This window comes from Pelodiscus sinensis, chromosome 2 (assembly GCF_052426305.1).
Source record: "Pelodiscus sinensis isolate ZL-2025 chromosome 2, ASM5242630v1, whole genome shotgun sequence".
In the NCBI taxonomy this organism is placed as follows: Eukaryota; Metazoa; Chordata; order Testudines; family Trionychidae; genus Pelodiscus; species Pelodiscus sinensis.
The window spans coordinates 49,855,555-49,878,701 of record NC_143053.1 but is presented as its reverse complement, the minus strand read 5'-3'; positions in this window follow the sequence as shown (position 1 = coordinate 49,878,701).

Genomic DNA, 23,147 nt, shown 5'->3' with positions numbered 1-23,147 from the left:
TTGTATCACTTTTACAATTGTAATTTAATAATCTCTGGAATTAACTAAACCAATTATTAAAATTAAGAACACTTTAAAAGTTAAAGCCTTACTTCCCCAGTTATTATGAATAAATTTAGAGTTGCACCTATCCACATTCCGGGTTAAAATTCTAAATACAGGACTTGAGTCTCCTCAGCTGGCTTTTTGTGTTGTCAGTTCCAGCAACTATGAATGGGTGCAAAATACTCTCTTTTGTGCAATGCTTTATATCACAATAATTAATTACAAATGCCAATACCAGAACCCAGATCTATAATATAGCAGGCCCATATCTCAGCTGTTTAGCCACACAGGATTTGTTTAAACTACATTTTAAAACCTACAACAATTAGCCTCAGATCTGGGTCTATAAACTCAGGCTCACACCATAGTGGTAAAAACAGCTATGTAGACATTCAGGTTCAGGCTCAGATGCCTGAGAAAAGGAGTTGGGGCTCAGATTCCCAGATCCAGCCCAAGCTACAATATCTACTCTGCTATTTCTAGTGCTGTAGCACAAGACCCGCAAGCCCAATTCTGTGGACCAGGCTCTGAGACTTGCTGCCATGATCTTTAAAATGCAGCAAAGTATGCATGGCCTTTCAGGAAGAATCTGACAAATCTAAGTACTTGGACTATGCTGTCTATAACATGGGATCTTCTGTAAATTTGTAATCCACAATGTAAGTATGTTATGTACCTTTCTTTAATCTACAGAGCATCCAGTCTATTTCTGCTCTGTCCGGACCATGCCCCCCCAGTGCTTCCTGAAGCTCTGCAGTACACCATGCAGTGTTCTAGCAGTGATTTAATGTGCCTAGGGCTCTGGTCACCACTTCTGCCACAATAGCAACAGAACTCACCAGGAGCCCTAGGCCTGTTTGAATTCTTGAGCTCTGGGGTAGCTGCCCTTTTTACCCTCCCCTCCCCTCCCCATCGGTGGGTCCTCCCTTCATTCTCCTGCATGGCATGTATAATGTGTAACAATAACGACACATGTGATGGTACCCACTGATCCACGAGGATGTGAGTCTGCTAAAGCTCTTTTAGGGTGAATCTACACTGCACCCTTAGCTTGAAACAAGCTACACAATTTGAGATATGCAAATTGCGGAGCTTATTTCAAGTGTATTTCAAAACAGCTTACTTCGTAATTTGGTGCTGGCTACATAGGGTCAAATTTTGAAATAAACCGCTATTGTGAAATGTCGCTTAATCCTCATGGAATGAGATTTACAGGGACATTGGAATAGTGAGCCCATTCTATTTTGAAATAATGGGCTTGTTTCAAAGATGCGGAATAGCTATTTCGGGATACTAGAAATACCTTCAGAGTTCTATAATTAAGAATTGTAGCAGACATGCGTTGTGCTTGAGACACAAAGGGAAAAATGTCACACACCCTAACCAGTTCCATGAGCAGATAATTAGAACTGGTTTCCATAATGTTCCATCAGAATGATTTTCTGAAAAAAAAAAGCTCTTTTTGCCAAATTAAAAAAATTCTATGGGAAATTTTCTATTTTGCAGATTTTTTTTATTTTCCATTGCAAATATTCAGAAAGCAGGCAGAAAGTGAAATCCTCAAAGGACTTTTTTCCCCCTGGAAATCCCTTCCAGTGAAAGATACATGTTGACATTTCAGCCAAATTGGAAATTAAACATTTTTCAAAATTGTTGACCTGTCACCTGACCTGATTTTAGGAAGCTCTTAATCAAGATTAAACTATAATTCCTATGCTAAAAAATGCTAAAATGTTGTAATCATTGGGACATATAGGGCCTAGTAATTATCATATCTATAAACATGGAAAACATTTAGCATGTGTGTTTGAACACAGGCTATACAATTTAGCAGGACGTATTTTGTGTCAGACAAATGACTAGTTTATGCTTGAAATAATGGAATTATAGGAGGATTTTTGGTACTGTAAGCATAGAGCAAAACTTCATTGATGTATCAAAACCATTAGGAAATATGTGGATGCTAATAATTTATGGCAACAGTCAGAATTCTAATTATGGTATCCTGAAGTAACAAACAAGGACAAAGAGCCAAGACCTATTCAACTATGGTCCCAAATATGAGAATGTAAGGCCACTAAGTTAAAAGGGTGGGAGACTAACACCTAGTTTGCTGGAGGTGATGGTATTGTGAAAACTGAATTGTTACACCACTTCTGGTGCCTCTTCCATACTGTTTTTCTGTCTTCACTATAATGGCCTCCATAGAATTGTGAGTATGCATGATTCAGTGTGTGTGAGAGAGAGATCTATGCAGTTTGTTGCTTTGTTATATTCAATCCTGTATCTATATTTCTGGGTTTTTTTTTTCTGACATTGCAGTTATGCTTGGTTGTATAGAACTTAATAAAGTTGTCATTTCTCTGTTTGTATGACTCAACAATCTTAATTTCTATTTTTTAGAGAGGTAACCAAGTTAGTCTGTTTCCAGTCATCTGAAGAAGTGTGCTGTGCCCACGAAAGCTTATGATACTAACTACATGTTTTGTTAGTCTTTAAAGTGCTGCCAGACCATTTGTTGTTTTTTAAGTTTTTTTTTATTTTTATTGTAATTCTTATATATTTGCAAGAGTAAAGAACCTGTTATTAGTGATTTGTGTAATTTATTTGGCAAATTAATCAATGGCAGTTAGCACAAAGTGGCAGAATTTAAAGTTGTAGAGGCAACATTAATTCTGAAATTTATTTTGGGTGCCTGATTTTTCAACATTATTTTCTTCAAGCATAGTTTTGTTTGTTTGCTGTGGCATTCAACATTCACCTAAGACCAGACATTTTTACTCATACTACGGATTACTTCTTTAGAAAGTAATCCCATTGAAAAATCTCAGACACTTTTCAGAGTAAAATACAAATATGACTAATGATAGTAAAATCCTGGGCCATAGATATTTGCATTTTATATGGACTCCACATAAACAAAAGGATTTATGGTTACTCTGTGACTCATATTTAAATTGCTAAAGTATCTTAATAAAACATGGAATTATAAAGCCAGATTCTGATGCCTTCCTAATGCCAAGTAGTAACTTAGGGTTCATTTACACAGCAGCGCTATTTCGGCATCCATTATGCTGAAATAGTGTCTGTGCATCTTAACAGCACACCCATTATTTCAAAATACATTCAAAATAACGGGCGTCTTATTCCAGCTTCCTGTAAATCTTGTTGCATGAGGAGTAAGGAAGATGCAAGAATAGTGAAATTTATTTATTTTGAAATTTATTTCAAAATTAGTGCTATGTAGACAATGACAAAATTTGAAATAAGCTATTTCGAAATAAGCTACGCAATTTGCCTAGCTGAAATTGTGTAGCTTATTTTGGGGTATGCGCTATTGTGTAAATGAACTCTTTTTTCTTGAAAAGTCCTACTGAAATTAGTGGAACTACTGAATGAGTAAGGTACTAGTCAGTGGGAATAAGGGAATCAGAATCTGGCCAGTAGAAATAAACCTACTGTTTACTAATTAACTGTATTCCTTTCACAAATATATGTCAGACAAAATAACAGCCATTCTTCAGTTTAAAGTCTTTGACCATATAGATTTCAATAAACCAATCTTTTCAGTATTTTCTCTGAGGCTAGGAATATGTCTTTCCAAAAGAGAACAAGAGCTAACATCAACAAATCACCTTGGCACTGCAGCATATGTTGATCAATAGTGCTCAGAATGTAATTACATCTGTTCTTTTATCTTGAATTATTTCTTTCTAGACTCTTACCTATTGTATTTCAGTTGAAATGTAAAATCAAACACATAAATCAAATTACTTGTATTCTCTGCTGACAGTTTACTCCTATGATTCCTAATCAACTGTGTCAACTAATTATTAGATTTCTCTGCAATATCCTTAAATCACATTATCCAAATGTTCATTCAACTTTTGTCCTCTCCTTAGTCTGCTTTGGAACATGAGAAAAAGCAGTAACTAGTTACAATTCCTTTATACCCTGAAAACAAGCTTGATGGAATACAAACCATTTCAGGATTCCTCCAACCCAGTCAAGTCATCTTGTCAATTTTGTCTAACACTTTGTCTAACAATGAAAACCCCACATTTTGGACTTGTCATTCTTTGTGTAGTATCAAATGGAGGAAGTATGTACCCTACCTATTACTTTTTTTTTACCATGAAAGAATCAGCTTTTTATAGGACATGAACTATCAAATGGCTAGAAAAGGATTAGAAAACGTAGTGATAGACTCAAGGAGCTTTATTTAGCTTCACAAAGAGAAGGTTAAGGGGTGACTTGATTATAGTCTGTAAGTACTTACATGTAGAGTAAATATTTATTAATGGGCTCTTCAATTTAACAGAGAAAGATATAGCCTTATTCAAAGGCTGGAGTTGAAGCTAGACAAATTCCAATTAGAAATAAGGCATACATGTTTAATGGTGAGAGCAATTAGGCATTGGAACACTATTCAAAGGGTTGTTAGAATTCTTCATGACTGACAATTTTAAAATCAAGATTGGGTGTTTTTTTTCTAAAGGAATCACTGTAGTTATTATTTTGTTCTATGGTCTGTGTTATATAGGAAGTCACACTGGACAATCATTGTGGTCCCTTCAGAATTAGAATCTATGACTCTATGGGTATGTCTAGACTGCATCCCTCTGTCAGCAGAGGGATGCAGATTAGGCAGGTCGACAGTGCAGATGAGGCAGGGATTTAAATATCCCGCGCCTAATTTCCATAAAAATGTCTGCCGCGTTTTGCTGACTCAGAACTTTGTCAGCACAAAGCAGAAGTCTAGAGGGGGATCTGTCGAGAAAGAAAGCCTTTTTCGACAGATCCTGTAAACCTCCTTGTAGGAGGAATAAGGGATCTGTCGAAAAAGGCTTTCTTTCTCGACAGATCCCCCTCTAGACTGCCACTTTTTGCTGACAAAGTACTGAGTTGGCAAAACGCAGTGGCCATTTTTATGGAAATTAGGCGTGGAATATTTAAATTCTTGCCTCATTTGCAATGTTGACCAGCCTAATCTGCATCCCTCTGCCGACAGAGGGATGCAATCTAGACATACCCTAAGGGAAGAAGCGTGGGTAAATACTCTACGTCTTTGCACAGTCAGAGTACTTTATTTAATAATATTCTTTGCGACAAAGATTCAGGTGCACACATTCACAGATACCCACTTGCACACACATTGAAACCCCAGAGACCATGGTATATTTACAATAAAATATAATATTATCTAAGTATAGAGAACTATCCTTTCATTACCTGAAAATATATGATAAAATAGGGTTTTGGTAATGGCGCTGAACACAGTCCCAGATGTCTACTTTTTCTGAACAACCGTCTCTTTATTGCTTGAACTGCAGGGGGACAGGTGGGGTGGGGTGGGGTGGGGTGGGGGATTAAAGGCAAACACAGTGAATGCAGGGGCAACTTGTGGAGAGCCATGTGGCAGTCTCAAAAGTGGCCTTGCATAAAACTGTACTTCAAGGCCTTTCTGATTCTTATTACCCCTTGATGTGCTTTCCTGATTGAGCTGGTGTCCAGCTGCTCAAACTCCCAGGCCAGCCACTCTGCCTCAGCCCCCCACCCTGCCAGGTAAGTTTTCCTCTTGTTCTAGCACAGGTTAAGGACCGCACAACACGCTGCCACCACAACGGGAATTTTGCATTTGCTGAGGTACAACCAAGTCAAGAAACTCCTGAACCGCCCCTTTAAATGTCCAAAAGCACATTCCACCCCCATTCTGTACCTGCTCAGCCTGTTATAACTCATCCTTGCTGAAGTCTGACTCTGTTTGCATCTCTGACTCTGTTTTTGTCTAGTCTGGGGGGAAAAGTTTCAGACTGCATCTTTCAGAAGAGGCAGGAGTTCTGAAAAATGCTGGCATCATGTACCTTTCCTAATCATCTCATATTGATATTGCTGAGAAGTACCTCTTGTGGTTGATATACTCCATGGATAGGTGTTCAGGGACCAAGATAGGAATGTGCATGCCCTCTATGGCCCCATCGCAGTTAGGAAACACCATCCATTATGGTGTCCATGTTTCCCAGAGTCATGACCCTACGTAGTAGGATGGTATTGATGGCCTTGGCTATTTGTTTGACAACAGCCTTGACCATAGATTTCCCTGCCCTGAACTGGCTCTTCACTAAGCGGTAGCTGTCTGGCATGGAAAGATTCCATAGGGCTATTGCCATGCACTTCTCCAGGGTCAGGGCAGATCTCATTTGGGTATCCTGGTGCCTCAGGGCTGGGGAAAGCCATTTGCACAGTTCCAGGAACATGGCCTTCTGCATGCAGAAATTTTGCAGCCACTGCTGATCATCCCATGTCTGTATTACAATGCAGTCCCACCAGGCTGAGCTCATATCACTGTGCCAGAACTGGCATTTCACTGAGTCCACAGGATTGGACACTAGCATGAGCACCAGGCCTTGCCTGAGCATTACCTCCATGCCAAACTTCATCCTAGGTCTCTTCCTGGCGGAGCAACATGTGTACACTCTTGAACCACAATGCCCTGAGGCATCCCATGACACACACAAGCATAATGGTGCTTTCCTCCAGGCTCCATGCTCTTGCTGCTATGGCATCTGTACAGGCAACCAGTGCATAAAAAGGCACAAGCAGGCTGCCTCTCACTGATATCATGCAAGTGGGGAGGAAGTAGATGAGTGCATTCAGGGATGCTGGTGACATGAGACCCTGACCACCCACAGCAGAGTTTGGACCCAGCAGACACCATGAGCAAAGCCCAGAATGCAAAGCAGAGATGACAGAAGGCTCCTTAATGGGGGCACACTATTACATTCAATTCTTCCCTGCAGTGAGGACATGGACCTTTGACTTCTCAAAATCGGGTGAGTGGAAATTGACCATATTGGGGTATGTCTACACTACAGCACTAATTTGAACTCACGTAATTCAAATTAGTTAATTCGAACTAAGCCAATTCGAACTAGTGCATCTAGACCTAAAAACTAGTTTGAATTAGCGTTTTGCTAATTCGAACTAGCATGTCCACATTGAGTGGACCCTGAACCGGGGTTAAGGATGGCCGGAAGCAGTGCCGGCAGGGCATCAGATGAGGACTTAGAGCATGGAGCTGCTGTCTCAGGCTAGCCAAGGGCTGTGCTTAAAGGGACCCAACCCCCACCCTAGACAGATAGTTCTCAGGGGTTCACTGCTCGCTTGTCTAACTCGATGAGGGACAGCAAAGCAGTCCTGGCTTGGAGTGTCCTGAGTGCCCACACTCAGCACATCACAGCACTTGGCCATTAGCCCGGCTGCACTTGCCGCAGGCTGCCATCCAGGGAGGGGGGTTAATCGGGGGGCTGCAGGAGAGCTTCCACCCCGAGGAGCCCGCAGAGCCACCCCAGTCCTCCCTATCGGGGGCTCGTATCCCAGTCCTCCCTCACCTCCTTCCACTTACCCCTCCCTAGCCCCGCATCCTGATGTACAAAATAAAGGACACGTGTGTTCAAAAACAGAAACTCTCTTTCTTGAACAAAACTTGGGGAGACTGGGAAAAGGAAGTGAGAGAGGGGAAGAGAGAGGGTGGGAGAGGGGAGGGCAACTAAAATGATCAGGGGTTTGGAACAGGTCCCATATGAAGAGAGGCTAAAGAGACTAGGACTTCTCAGCTTAGAATAGAGGAGACTGAAGGGAGATAGGATAGAGGTCTATAAAAGCATGAGTGGTGTGAAGAGGGTGCATCAATAAAAGTTCTTCATTAGTTCCCATAATAGAAGGACTAGAGGACACCAAATGAAATGAATGGGTAGCAGGCTTCAAACTAATAACAGAAAGTTCTTCTTCACAAAGCAAATAGTCAACCTGTGGAACTCCTTGCTGCAGGAGGCTGTGAAGGCTAGAACTAGAACAGAGTTTAAAGAGAAGTTACATAAAGTCATGGAGGTTGGGTCCATGGAGTGGTATTATCCAGGGGGTAGAAATGGTGTCCCTGGCCTCTGTTTGTGGAAGGCTGGAGATGGATGGCACAAGACAAATGGCTTGGTCATTGTCTTCGGTCCATCCCCTCCAGGGTACCTAGTGTTGGCCACTGTCAGCAGATAGGCTACTGGGCTAGATGGACCTTTGGTCTGACCCAGTATGGCCATTGTAAGCTCAGGGCTCAGGGTCGGGGGTCTTACTGGACCACCTTGATTTTCATGGACACCTGCTCCTGGGTGACTAGGCTGGCAGCTATCCTGCCCTAGACGGCCACTTTCCTGTGCCTAGTGCGGAGGTCATGGATGAGGTCCACGATGTCTGCACTAGACCAGGCGGGCGCCCGCCTCTTGCGGACCTGGGCAGGCTCCCAGGAGCCGCCAGCCTGGTCCCGGGAAGAGGCGGAGGGCTGGGTGGCAGCGGGTGGCTGGCTCATCTTGTGCCAGGTGCAGGGTCTGCTGGCTGGGTGCTGGCAGGCTTGCACCTGGCATGGGCACTGTATCCAGCCCGTGCCCCTTTAAGGACTCCGGGGCCGGGAGGGGGGCAGAAGAGCCCTTAATTCGAACTAGTTAATTCGAACTAGGTGTTAGTCCTCATGGAATGAGGTTTACCTAGTTCGAATTAAGCGCTCTGCTAGTTTGAATTAAGTTCGAACTAGCGGTTTGCTAGTGTAGTGCCTATGAAAGTTAATTTGAACTAACGTCTGTTAGTTTGAATTAACTTTGTAGTGTAAACATACCCTTGGATTTGACCTTACCTTGTAGGGTAGATGTGCCCTTAGGGAGATGCAGTAAATTCTAGCACACTCTAAATTTACACTAGCAAGAGAAAACTAGCTTTTCTTCTTTTTACTTTTCCTAAAAAAGAGAGTTTTTCATGAGCACGCAATGGAAAAAAATTAGCAGTGGCCAAAAATGCTTTCAACCTGGAGTGCTAAAGCTCAGAGGAGTTGAAAACACTGAAAGCTAATGTGTGTTTGTTACGTATATGCACTGGAGCACAAAGACACTTGTATCACATTCTTCTACTGTATACCAACTGGAGATGAAGCAATAGCAAGTTGTTAGTTAAAATAAAGTTGCACCCTGACTATGGTAAAGGAAAACAAAACCAATCACTATGGACCAGATTGACTCTTTCAACTCAGCTCAGAGTAAGGGGTGGGGATGTAATATGCTGTCTCAAAAGGAATAATGATAAAAATTGTGACTTCAGCCTTGTGGTTTACTTCCTCCATCTGACGTGTGTGGTGGGCCATAGCATAAATTAGCCCAGCCTGGCTGAGCATGGTTACAATGGTAGAGCAGAGTGATCTTTGCCACTTTCTCTTGCCCCATACCCACCTTGTTGTTGCTCAGAACTGGGAACATAACCTTTGATGATTAATATGACATACTAGGCAAACTATGAGAAACTACCCCTCTGAAGCTTATGAGAAACAAGCATGAGTAGTATGTATAGGCAAATATATTGGTTATCCTTGTTTCCAGGGATGTTATCTGTATGGGTATGTCTGCACATCAAAGCTAATTCGAAATAACAGCAATTATTTTGAATTAACTTTCCTAGCATCTACACAGGCAAACAGCTATTTCGAAATAAAATCAAAATAGTGGAGGCGCTTATTTTGAATTTGGCAACCCTCATTCTACAAGGAATAATGCCAAATTCGAAATAGCTAATTGTAAATAAGTGCTGTGTAGATGCTTATTCCGAAATAGGGGGCCTCCAGCCCTTCCAGTTTCCCCTGGTGGCCACTCTGGGCCAAACCAGGAAAACTCTTCTCCTCTCCCCAAAGCCTGGAGCCCTTAAAGGGGTAGACTCTGGCCACACTGTATGCCAGAGCCAGGCCTTCCAGCAGTCACTTCCCCTCACCCACTGGCCAGAGAATGAGCCAGGCAGACAGTGCCAGCCAGCTGTCCCCTGCCCAGTCCCCCAGCTCTCCGGAGCCAGTCAGGGGCTGAAGATGGTGGGCACCCTCCTGGACTAGTGCGGAGATCACGGACCTCATTGAGGTTTGGGGGGAGGCCTCCAATGTCCATGATCTCCACACTAGATCGAGGAATGCGACCATCTACGGACGCAAGCTGGCACTATGGTCACCAAAGGCCATATGTGCACACAAGAACAGGTGCGCATGAAGATCAAGGAGCTGCAGCTGACGTATGCCATGGCCACTCAGGGCAGCTCCTCAGCAGGGGCAGACACCTGCCCCTACTTCAATGCCCTGGACCACATCATGGAGGGTGGGAATGTCCAGGCTACCCCAGGGGGCAGCGATCCAGGAATGGAGGGTCCTGACTAGGGTGCAGAAGAGGAGCCGCCATGGAGGGTGCCATGCCAGCTGGACCCCCGAGCTGTCCCAAAAGCGGAGTCACCAGCGGAGTCACCAGGGTCACCCGGGGAGGCCATACCATGTAAGTGCCATCACTGTCCCCTTCCCAGGAGGGTGGGGAGGGAGACCAGGGACTGTGCGTGTGGGCCTTGCTTACCACGGATCACACAGCAACCTGTGCACGTGTGAGTACGTGCCGTGTCACCCCTGGACAGGTGGCTCCAGCTGTGTGCCACACAGAGGCCGTGGTCTTATAGCATGAAGAGACCTGACATGCTCCTGACCTCGGGGCAGGACACAGCAGGATGCCCTCCCTTCACAAGCCCCCTCTACACAGAGGCAGGGGACATCTCCTCTCCCCCCACCTCAGCCACACTATACACAGCACAGGGGTATGGGTGCGGTCTTGGGGCAGCTCCCACTCTCGGGGATAGCCGGACATTCCGACCATGGCCTCTATGCAAGCACATTGGCTCTGACGGTGCAGGGCACGGTCATCCTCATCTTGCAGGGGGGGGGGGGAGGCTGGGCTTCACCCACTGTGTCCCCAGGGAGAACTGACCACTTCTCTTCTTTCTCCACAGCCATACCAGCTGGGTGTGCAGGGCGCACCACCCCACCTGGGACATCCTCCCACACCTGAGGGCTCAGCAGGTCCACCGCAACACTGCAGGGGTACGGAGACCAGCACATGGGGGCCCTACACTGCACCATGGAGCAGTGGGTGCAGGATGAATGGGAGTTCCGGCGGGACCTGCTTGCTCAGGGTCGTGCCATCTGTGGCCATCCTCAAACCCTGGTGCAGAGCATGCTGCCTCGTGCCACGCTAGTGCCTGCTGCCTCCCCAGCTCCCACTCCTCCTCCCCCTCCCGCCTCTCCCTCCTCAACCTCCACACCCTCCTCCCCATCCCTCCAGGGATGCCGAGGCCCCCACACTCGCCATGCTGGGAGACATTTGGCCCAGCGAGACCCCCACCCCTGAGCTCTGAGCTTCCCCTCCCATTTCTTCCCCTTGCTTCCCCCTTCCAGTTCCCTTCTCCCAGTTTTCCCCCTCCCCTCTCCCACCCTCTCTTCTCCTCTCTCACGTTTCCTTTCCCCAGTCTCACCAGAGTTTCATGCCCCTCCCCAGTTTTGTTAAATAAACAGAGTTTATATTTTTGAAAATACGTGTATTTTATTTGACATCATTGAGCTTATATCTGTTAGAAGAGAGTGTAGCTCTTGCGCAAGAAGCCCTCTCTTACCACACCATACTGTAAATCATCTTGCACAAGAGTGTGCAGGCAGTGTGGACACTCTGTGGATTCTTGCGCAAGAACCCGCTCATAGTAGGTTTCAGCTCATAGTAGGTTTCAGCACTTTAGCAATTTCAACTTGTAGCCTCAGTGATAGTGCATTATTGGCCCAAAGCAAAACCAGCTCAGCAGCCTGTAGCTAGATTCCTAATGGAATCCAAATTAGCTCTGATATTCCACAGTGGAAAGAGTGCAGTTTGTGTTTCAGGCCCTTAGACAGGTGCCCCCCAAGTACAAATACCTGTCCCCAGCCCTTCTCACTTCACTGGGTTTGGAACCCTTGCCCCTTGTCTAGCAAGTGCTACTTAGTTGATGGTGAATCCCTCTGTCATAAAACAGTTCCACTGTTCCACCATCCTTGATTCACATAATCAGGGTAACAACACTTTATCCCCACCTGCCTCAATAACAGAGAGACTGGGGATCTCACAGCAGCCAAAGTGACCATTTAGGCTGCTGTGAGCTCATACTAGGCGGGGTGGGTGTGCCTATGCAAACAAGATCAGCCCCTGAAGTCTTTTTGCACCACTTGCCACAATTCACCACCAGATGTCAGGGTAGAGCTTATCCTGACCCTGCTTACATCAAGAACACTATAGTGTAGACATGCCCTATGAAAACACCATATCCCCATCTTAGAAGATAACAACGGAAGCCTCTGTGCCTCTAGAAACTATAAAATACTTTTGAAAAGGATATTTCACTATATAAACATCATCAATGTGTATAATAGACACATATTCCTCCATTTATTTATTATCATTACTTATTTAAATTGTGTTGGCACCCTGTCACAAGGTAGGCTGGCCCTTTAAAGGAGTGGGGCTTAAACTCCACCTGTGATGAGTTAACTGCCTCCCAGCTGACGTGATCAGATGACAGTCTGTAGGCCACACAGTTCTCAGAAAAAAGTTAACAAGCTCCTCACTTTACAGTCAACTTTGCAGGGATCAGGTAGGTACTTGTGATTCACTGTGGGTTGGGGAAAGGGTTTACTTTATCTGTTGAACCACTTTGGCTGGGAGAAATAAAATAGTCCTTATTAAAAGCGTTATTTGAGGGACTGGACAGTGACTTGACTTGCTGACCCCAATCTGATTCTAGGCCCCCATGTCCAAGGATAAATACATAGGCATATACAGTTCATGTCCCCAAAATTACTGGCTGTGACTCCAGTCCTGCAAATGGATCCCTACTGGAGGATTCGTTATCTCCTGGCAAAGCTTCACTGGAGTGCACTGCCAGACTCAGGTTATCTGATTGAAGCCAGTTTTGGTGGGGACCCAATGCAAGTACAAATATCTGCTCAATTGTTTCTTTATCTTTGTGTTTTCTATGGAAATTAAGTAAAAACAAATTAGATAATGACTAGCATCTTTCAAAGCTATTAGCTTTGGTAAATGTTGGCAATTGACATACATGCTCTCTGTCTATTCATAGATTAGGATTTTGTACTGTCACAGATATTTGAGCACTTTTCACATCACTCCTGGCCTACTTCATTGTTGTGTTCCATTAGAATAGAATGCTATTTATATTTTTTTTTATTTATTTATTATAATGTATTCCACAATCTTTTATTTGAGTTTTGAAAGCCTGGCTGTAGCAACTGCATAGATACAGAGCTGTTATTACCTTTAAAAGAATTATTAAACAGCTTTATCATTGTAATACCAGTTTATCTTTTCCTGAGAAATAAAGAATGGTGTTCTAGCATGACAGTGTGATATTACTGCTGAACTACTGTAATAAAACATGATGGAAGGAAACAAATTGTAGAAGAAACTAAGGAATCTGTATATATTAATGAGCTGTCTATTGTCTAACTTAATTTTTACACTAACTATGTAAACCACCTAGAAGGCAGTTCCTAGACATTTTAATTTGGGTAAATATGCAATCAGTATAGTTGTTCATCTACAGAGTCACTTTCTGCACAAAGAAATCTCTGCATTTGCTAGTCCATGCAATATCTGCAGGCTTTTCTGGCTATTCTGTCACACTGGCAGATCCAAACTGATTCCCTGTTGGTAGTAGCTGTTTTATGGCTAAAAATAGATGAAGTATTTTATGGCTGCCTAACCGTGTTGTTTTCTCAGGGAAGGAGTCGCAGTCTCTGCCCAGACTGATTGCCATGTGTTGGAAAAAATAGGATCCACACCAAGTTCCATCCAGTCCAAGATCCAAACGTGGCATGATGCTTTAACATACACTAATAATGAAATAAGCAAACTAAAATTGAAACTAGCAGAACTCATCTCATATTACTGATAGCCAAACAGGAATATATCCTTGATCATATACAAATACACAGGTGCAGAGAAAAAAGCAGTAATAAATACAGATAAATACATCCAGTCATATTAAAGTCAAAATAGAAGTAGTTGACAAAAGTCTGAGCATATATTAAAAAGGATGGTTGTGAATGAGGCTGTGTCCAAATATGAGAAAAGAAAGTGGCAGCTCATCAGATGAGAATTACACATTTACATTGGTTGATGATAGGAATGATGGCAAAGCACAGATTGAGACTGATGGTGTGCAGCTCTGCAGATTTATTCAGATGTGCCTGTTGCTGTATAGTAGTAAAACACAGAGTTGATTAAACCTAGTCACTTAGTGTTGCTGTTGACAAAGCTGTAATGCTTTATTTACAGCTCAAACAAGTCATTAACTATGCACCCTCTATACATACATATGTCAAGTGGGTACCCTAAAAATAAGATACCAAAATTCCTCATAGTAAAGAGATTTATCTTTAGCCACGACAGTTCTGGGGTGTTGCCTGATATAGAGATTATTACTTATTTAGATCAGTTAATAGTCCCTATTACATTTCTGTGGATTGGCAGGGTCCTGCTTCATGATCAGACCCAGAGCTTTAACAAAGATACTGATGTGCATGTGGACATCCATGAGTGGGTACTGTTTTACTTGGTCTGGGTAAAAGAGGATTTTTTAATTGCACTAAAGTGGATCTAATGGCTTCCTCTCTTTTCTAGTCACCTAGGGCAAGAAATGGAGCAACATACTGACTTGGTTTGAACTTGGTATATAAAATCACTCTGGGTATGTCTACACTACCCTCCTAGTTCGAACTAGGAGGGTAATGTATGCATACCGCACTTGCTAATGAAGCCCGGGATTTGAATTTCCCGGGCTTCATTAGCATAAGCGGGGAGCCGCCATTTTTAAATCCCCGCTGCTTCGAACCCCGTGTAGCGCGGCTACACGGGGCTCGAACTAGGTAGTTCGGACTAGGGTGCCTATTCCGAACTACCGGTACACCTCGTTTCATGAGGAGTACCGGTAGTTCGGAATAGGACCCTAGTCCGAACTACCTAGTTCGAGCCCCGTGTAGCCGCGCTACACGGGGTTCGAAGCAGCGGGGATTTAAAAATGGCGGCTCCCCGCTTATGCTAATGAAGCCCGGGAAATTCAAATCCCGGGCTTCATTAGCAAGTGCGGTATGCATACATTACCCCGCTAGTTCGAACTAGCGGGGTAGTGTAGACATACCCTCTTAGGCTATCTAGCCCATAAAGGTGCCACACACATTTTCTTACAGAAGCAGACAATGTCCCCCACTACTTATTGTGGGTACATCTAGACTACAGGCTTTTGTTGACAGAGGCTTTGTTGACAGATACTGTCGACAAAGCCTCTGTCGACAAAGAGCTTCTAGACTACAGACAGTTCTGTCGACAAAGCAAGCCACTTTTTCAACAGAGAATCTACACGCTCTCTTTTGAAAAAGCACAGTGTGGATGCAATAGCACCTTTTGTCAACAGAACTCTGTCAGCAAAAGACGTTTTTCCTCATAGAATGAGGTTTACCACTGTCGACAAAACTACCGCGTTCTGTCGACTTACTGCGGACAGAACTCGGCGGTGGTGTAGACGCAGGTATAGTTTTGTTGACCAAAGTCCACTTTTGTTGACAAAACCCTGTAGTCTAGACATACCCTGTATGGGGTCTTTCTTAGGTGTACTGCTGGGCCTGCAAAGCAAGCTGAGAACCTTTTCTAAGAAAGAATCCTCAAAGCAGGATGCTTCCTAAGCAAATGATGCTGCCTCCTCCTCATCAAAAAACCTTCTGTCAGTATTTCTTGGCTTAAAGAAGAGTATGTTCTGGTTATTCTAAAGTGGTGCAGCAGATCATTAGGAGCTGTTGAAGTCAGGAATCCAGTCAGCACTACTCTAAGGTTCAGTGTATCTCTACATATTATAAGTTACGCCACCAAAAACAGAAACACAGAATTAGAATATTGTAATTAAATTCATTACCAGTTGACGATCAATTATTGAAGAGTGAATTAAAATGGGATGAGCAGTTGATGAACTTTAGAGTGTTTCAAATTAATTTAAACTCCTGATGACTAGTAAAGTAGTTGGTCTACATTGCCCAGTTGGATATACACGAGGGTTGACTTAGCTTCTAGGTTAATTTAATCCAACAATATTCTTATGCCATTTCACTGCTTCAGCATTTCTGCATGCTTCATTAATTTTTTAAAGAGGTCCTATAAGAGAATACAAGTAAATAGAACTTTGAAAGGTGTTGTATTATTTTTAAAATTAGAATGCACATTTTAATTTTATAAACAGCACTGTAGGGATGACTCCTTTTCCCTCCCATAAAGAAACTCATAAGCAAAGACTTTGATCCATGAGTAGACTGGATATCAAGCTGTGGCTAAATTACAGTAAAACTTCAGCTCTGCATGAAACTCTGAACTTTGCTGTTTAAAAATCTATGCTGTGAATTTAATTGTTTGATGACTTAATAATTATGTTGGTGACTAAAAACAAACCTGAAAGTGTCTCACAACAACAAGTACTATTTTTAAAAAGTCTGTTCATTTTTTAAAAATGCTTATTTTTTTCATCTAAGGCTTATTTCTTCATTACAATAATATAAACCGAATGTCTCTTATTCAGTTTGCAATGTTGTTGTGTTGTAGAAATGTTCGGTTCAGGATATTAGAGAGACAAGGTGAGTGAGGTAATATCTTTTATTGAACCATCTGCTGTTATGGAATGAGAAAAGCTTCACTGAGGTCTTGTGAAGAAGAGCTCAGAGTAGCTCAGAAGGTTTTCTCATTGAATGCAGAAGTTGGTCCAATAAAAGATATTGCCTCACCCGCCTTGTCTCTTGCTTTACTTCAGTTACTAACTTTTGAAAGTGTTCAAGGCATTCAATGAAATTTACTTTGTTTTGCTCATGATATATTACATTGTTTCCTTCTTCAGGTTCTTTCCTGAATTCTCAGCCTGCTTGTTCTAAAGCTCTCCTACCTGTTTCATTTCCACACTGGAAACAAATGAGACAGGTAACTGTGTTGTGAGCTCTCCTTCAGTAGGATTATTCCTTAAAAAACACCCAGTGACAATCTACTGCAATGATCCAAAACAATGCAGCCATGATTTTCAGAACTAAAAAATTAACTTGGGGTGTGTGTCTATTTTTGAATGCTCACCTTGATATAGGAAAGGATCTAATTTTCAGAAAATGCTGAGCATGTCACCTCCAAAAGTCATTCCCCATTAATAAAGTCTCAAGCTAAGAATTCAAAATAAAGGCATCCATGATTGTGAACTATAGTGTTGTGATCATTACTGAATAGTTGGGATTTTGCTGGGTTTTTCATGTTTTTTCTCTTGTTTTTAAATATCCAAATAAGTTGTTGCTTTTCAACAGAGCAGAACATGATATTTACCTTAACTCATTACGAATATACATTGCTGTGTTTTGACAAATTCATCACAATTTCTGACTGTTCATAGGAGTTTTTCTGTTCCCTTTTCATTAATTCTGTATAAATTTATAACTATCTTTGTATGGTTTCTCCAATTCTGTTAGGTTGCATGATGAGCTGTTAGAGGTCTGGGAAATACACTATCCGTACTAAGTCTCTGATTTAAGGTTATTACTCCATGGATTTCAGTGAATGTCCTGATATCTTCCAGTTTTCATTTCAGACAGGCTGTTCCAGTGAGTGAGTTTCTTGAAATCTCAGATTTGAATATTTCCTACATGGGAAAATATTGCAAGAAAAATGCATATCAAATTAATATTATTATAAAGCAATAGGGGAGAGTTATCTAACAGATGAGATTATTTTAAATTAAATTGTTGAATCAGCATTTCAAAGACTGCTATATTTTAAAATATTACATCAAAGTAATTAGTAAGCAAAGAAGACACCTGAATAGTCATAGCAGGAGAAAATCTTTTAAATATTCATAACGGAAACAAATCCTCAAACTTCTTGGATGGAAAATCTCAGATTTACAATTCTCTAAGTTTTTGTGTATGTAATATAAAATCTTATATGATAATTATGTAATATTCTTTATTGTTTACATATAGAACACTCTATATTAGAGGTGCTGACCCACAGAAAAATCAGTTGGGAGCCACACACAAACGAGAAGCAAAAAACCCAAAACAAAACAAAACCCTCACTGACGTGGCTCCCAACTGAGAAGGAGAAAGACACTCTCCACATTCCCCTCACATACCAGAGCCTAGGGGGGCCGGGCTAGTAGATTTTGTGTGCTCCAGCCCCATGGTGGGGCAGAAGGAGGATGCTGGAACTCCAACACATGCTCCCCAATGCTGAGGAGGGGAGTCCTGACCCTCGGGGTCTGCATCCAGGCAAAACGGGGGCCGCCTCTCGCCCCTAGGATTGAGGTTCCCCACCCTTGCTCTATATACATAAATCCCATAGCCTGTGTTTATACAGGAGCTCACAGGAGATTACCACAACATTTCCTTCTGGCTTTATACTCAATGAATCTATTAATTTTAAAGACAAAAGAAACTTAATAGACAGTCATCATAGTGAAAGAAAATATATTGTTTCTGATCTTTGTATAACCTTAGTTTTGCTGGGAAGAGGACTGAAGCAGAAAAAAAATCTAAGGCTACATAACTCAGCCTTGAGCAAAGTAATTTCTTCTGTCTGACTTCAGTGGCCCTTGAGATATTAAGGAATGTAAGAATTTTCCTGTTATTAAATAAATGTTTCTTTCCCTCCCCCAAGTATTAACCACATTGCATGTTCCCAAACACAAAAGGCTGGAGATTCATGACTTCACTGAGTTGTGTGGAGAAGTATGCAGGGAGAAGGCCCTCTTGTACACTGATCAGATTGGGACTGTCCCTACAGAGTGAGAAGGAGAGCAAAGTACTTCTTGATGCAGGCTAGAGGGTAGCATAGTGTGGAAGGAGCTGTTCATAAAAGGGGTGAAGAGAGACTTCATCTGCCTTTAGAGAAGGAGACTAAGGGTGTGTCTACACTGCAAAGTTATTTCAGAATAATGGTCGTGCCAAGGTTGTTCCCCACTCTGGCACAACAAATGCAGAAGTAGGGGCCCACAAAACCACCCAAAAACTTTATCTCTACAGGCTTTGGTACAAAAACTTCCCCCAAAAATCTTAATACCCAGACTTTGGGGAATATCTGCTGCCTCCATCAAGTGCTTTTGAAACTACAACCAGGGTGGACACTTGAAACCAACCCCATTACTTGGAAGAAACTGCTCTGACTCAGACAAACGAGGGAAAAGATAAAAATTCCTTTGTCCCAGTTTGAAATCCCTACCTACAATTACTATTGGCTGACCAGATACCTAGCTAGGGACAGGAGACATAATTAACCCCATAGCCACCAGGAAGCTAGTCAGCCCTCCTGGTTATGACAGGCCTTTATTCCGAAATAACAATGTGAGCGTCTACACAGCAATTCCATTATTTTGAAATAATGGATGGCTTATTCCAACTTCTGTAAACCTCATTCTATGAAGAATAATGACTATTCTGAAATAGATATTTTGAAATAAGACATGTGTAGATGTTCCACTTCTGGTATTTCGAAACAGCCCCTCACCTGGCCCATTCTAGACATCTACATTAGGGAAGCCTGCCTAGAACTAATTTTGAGGCTTCCCTGCAGTATAGATGTGCTATTTCAAAATAAGCTATTTTGGAATAACGATTCCGGAATAGCTTATTCTTAAATAACAGTACAGTGTAGACATAGCCTAAATGAAGTAACAATTAGAGCACATAGAAAATTTTCAAAATTAGCAAGCTTTTACCCCAAAAGAGGCAATATTGTCCTGTTTTGACTAGCTCTAATCAGAATCAGTTCTTTGGTGTGATAGGGGCAGAGCACTTGCAAGCCACTCCCTTACATAAGTGAAACTGAAGTTCCCACCAAGCTGATAATTGTTAATGTCACATGATTTATCATCCCTTTACTTGGTATGCTAAACAAACTCCTTCGATATTGGAAGGGGAGAGTGAAAATCTTTCAGAGAGCTGAACAATAAGGTAAGAACATTGGCGAATTCATGCATTACAGGTATCATAGAAATACCCAGCTTATGGATGTTTGAGGCCTTGTGAAACATGCCTAGATTTCATGCAATTTATTTGTGAAAGATTTTCTTATGTTTCCAGTGACCATTCTGAGGTATGGCTCTCCTAATTCTAAAGATTAATCTTTTTCCTATTTCAAATAATTTTTTTCAGTCATCTGTTTTGTTCTAGGCCTCATCGTTATGGTATCTGAGCATGTTATCAACTTTTGCAAGTGCTATGAGTAGCAATATCCAGCCTAGACTGAAAAAAATGAAATCTTGCCTCAAGATCACTAATGGATGATACTGTAGTGAAACTACAGACCTAATACTTCGCTCTATTGATGTAGAAATCTTATCTGATAATCAGACAGCTTCTAGATACCGATTCCTAAAAGTACTCACTCACATGCTTAGTTTAAAGTCAATGGGACTTAATGTGGTACTGAATGGAGATGAACCTAAGAATATGTTGCTGAATTGGAGCCTTTATATCTTAACAACAAGCAGATATTATAGGAGACACTGTAGGACAATGTTTGATCAGCTTGTACCTTTTCCAGCTGCTGTGGCAGTTTCTGCTGACTTGATCCACGGTGTATTCATTTGCCTTTGCTTTGGAGGCATCATGACTGATTCATCAAGGCACGAAAGCACATAAGGTAATAATAAAGTAATTGTTAGATGTTTAATTTAAACAACATGGATAAAAACAAGTCCCATGATGGTCTATTAGAATACTGTGATCTAAGTAACATATTGTATAGGCACATACACACAAACAACTTGTTCACGATCAAAGAAACAGATGTACAGAATCAGATCTGATAGTAACTCTGGAAGCTAATATATTTAAAAAAAAACCCAAAATATAAAAAAACACAGGAAAGGTTCAAAAATAAGTAGCTCAGCACATGCAGTATCAGAAGGTAGATGTTAGAGCTGGGTTTTATCTCCTACATTCTCTGAATGCTCTTTGGTACGATGACTAAGTGAAGAAGTTCTAAAGGCAGTAGTTCTTGTATACCAATCTGCTTTCCTCTATTGCTCATCGGTCAAGGGAGCTTTGTCCTCCAGGCCTCACTTTTGGCAACAGCTATCAACGGAGAATTTCCAGTATCTTGCAGAAGGAAATGCCAGAGCCTTTTTTTGCAATAGCTATCAGCCTGGATACATCCAGGATTTTGTCTTATGAGGAAAATCACCATGAAATTTTGACAGGATGTTCTACTGTAGGATATTGAATAGGATATTGAAAGGAAACAAATAAATCCACTGAATCATATCTCAATAGTGTGTGTGTGTGTGTGTGTGTGTGTGTAAGGGAAACAGATGGTAAATAAGGCTCAAAAGAAACTTGAGAGATTAAATACTCTTGTACGTTGAGAAGCTAGGTGGCAATTTTTGTTGCATTGCTGTCAACATATGAAACTAATATGTAGCAATTTCTAGGAGACAGTGTTTCATCAGACCTTATAGACCTAGGAGAAATTTCTGGAAGGAGAAAATGGAAAAATGTTACAAGTTTTGGTCAAAATAAGGAAAAGGAGTTGAGAGGAATGCTCATATTCTACAAATGGTGCATTGCAAATTCAAGCATTTTGTGAAATTGTACAAATATTAATCAATCCTTGTACACATTCACCAGTACTATATTTCCTCTACAATATATATAGTTTGTGTTTTAAATGTTTCCCAGATTGTAAAAAATGTGTTGAAATGAAAATGTTGAAATACCTGTTTGGTTGGTTGGATACTTTAGCAAGAAGCCAATGATTCTGAGCTTATTGCCATAGGGTATGTCTACACTAGCTCGTTAGTTCGAGCTAAGTAGGCAAATGAGGGCAACCGGAGTTGCAAATGAAGCCCAGGATTTAAATATCCCGGGCTTCATTTGCATGTTCCCGGGTGCCGCCATTTTTAAATCCCCCTTAGTCCGAACTAACTGTCTGCGACTAGACGCGGCAGTTAAACGTTAATTTGAACTAACTCCTTAGTTTGAATTCACTGTTACTCCTCATTCCACAAGGAGTAAGAGTTAATTCGAACTAAGGAGTTAGTTCGAATTAACATTTAACTGCCGTGTCTAGCCGCGGGCAATTAGTTCGGACTAAGGGGGATTTAAAAATGGCGGCACCCAGGAACATGCAAATGAAGCCCAGGATATTTAAATCCCGGGCTTCATTTGCAACTCCGGTTGCCCTCATTTGCCTACCTAGCTTGAACTAACGAGCTAGTGTAGACATACCCATATATATAAACATCGCACTTTCATTCTTTCTTGCTTTCTTGTGATCACGTTCTTGTGATCTTACTGAAATTAATAAGATTTGTGGCCTTTGAGTGACTCAGAGAAAAATAATCTCGTCTATTTCAACCCGCCCACTGTTTATAAAATGTGTATGAGACACATTGGTGAATGTTCAGGAATGTAGTTTATTTATGTCTCAGGGGAATATTTTAAAACCAAGTGCTGGGAGGTGAGGCCTTAAAAGAATTCTTTAGAAGCAATTGTTGAAAACTGGGGGTGGAGGTGGTGAAGATCCATTATATGACAACAGTTTTATTTATGGGCTGGTCCCTCATTAATTTAGTGCTTCATCTTATCAGGAACAGTCTTTCAGGCCCTCCCTAAAGTTTGGGTTTATTCAGGTGTTCTGTCTGCTGTAATAAAAGTGTCACCTTCTATTCTAATTTGCTGTGGTGAAAAGGAAAGAATCAAGATCTGTATATTAAAATTATATATTTCCAGTTAAGTCATTTAGACTGGTCTCATCTTGTGACTTGTCAAAGACAATAGGTCTTGTCTATATCAGAATGATTCTATTTATAATGCTAATAGAAGATTTATCCAGCATTACTTGGGTCCGTCAGGGCAGGAGGCTGCGGGTTTGTGTGTGGGGGTGTAGGAGTCAGGGTCGGGATGGAAGCTTAGGGCAGGGGGATTCAGAATTCAGGGCAAGGGAATCTCAGGCAAGGAGGCTCAAGGTAAGGGATTGGGAGATTTGGGGGGATTACATCAGAACATAAGAAAAGCCATACTGGATCAGACCAAAGATCCATCTAGTCCAATATCTTGTCTTGCAATGGTGGCCAATGCCTGATGCCCCAGAGGAAATGAACAGAACAGATAATCATCATATGATTCCTCTCCTATCATCCATTTCAAGGCTCTGACA